Below are 213 nucleotides of genomic sequence, written 5' to 3'. Positions count from 1 at the left end.
GAGCCGGGCCCGGGGGAGGGGAGGAGGAGGAGGAGGAGGGAAGATGCTATTTTTAATCCAATGGCAGCGGGAGCGGCACCAGCTGCGGCGGCGACACTCGGGGGTCCCGGTCAGGGAGGGGCAGGGCGGCCTCCGGCGGCCGGAGGTGCCGGCGGGGCGGCTGGCCTGAGGGGATTCCCGCCGCGGGCGCGAGGCGCGGGCGGCCCTGAGGTG

Source organism: Calidris pugnax, unplaced genomic scaffold (assembly GCF_001431845.1).
Source record: "Calidris pugnax isolate Ruff unplaced genomic scaffold, ASM143184v1 scaffold52, whole genome shotgun sequence".
Classification (NCBI taxonomy): Eukaryota; Metazoa; Chordata; class Aves; order Charadriiformes; family Scolopacidae; genus Calidris; species Calidris pugnax.
Note: the sequence above shows the minus strand (reverse complement) of the source record.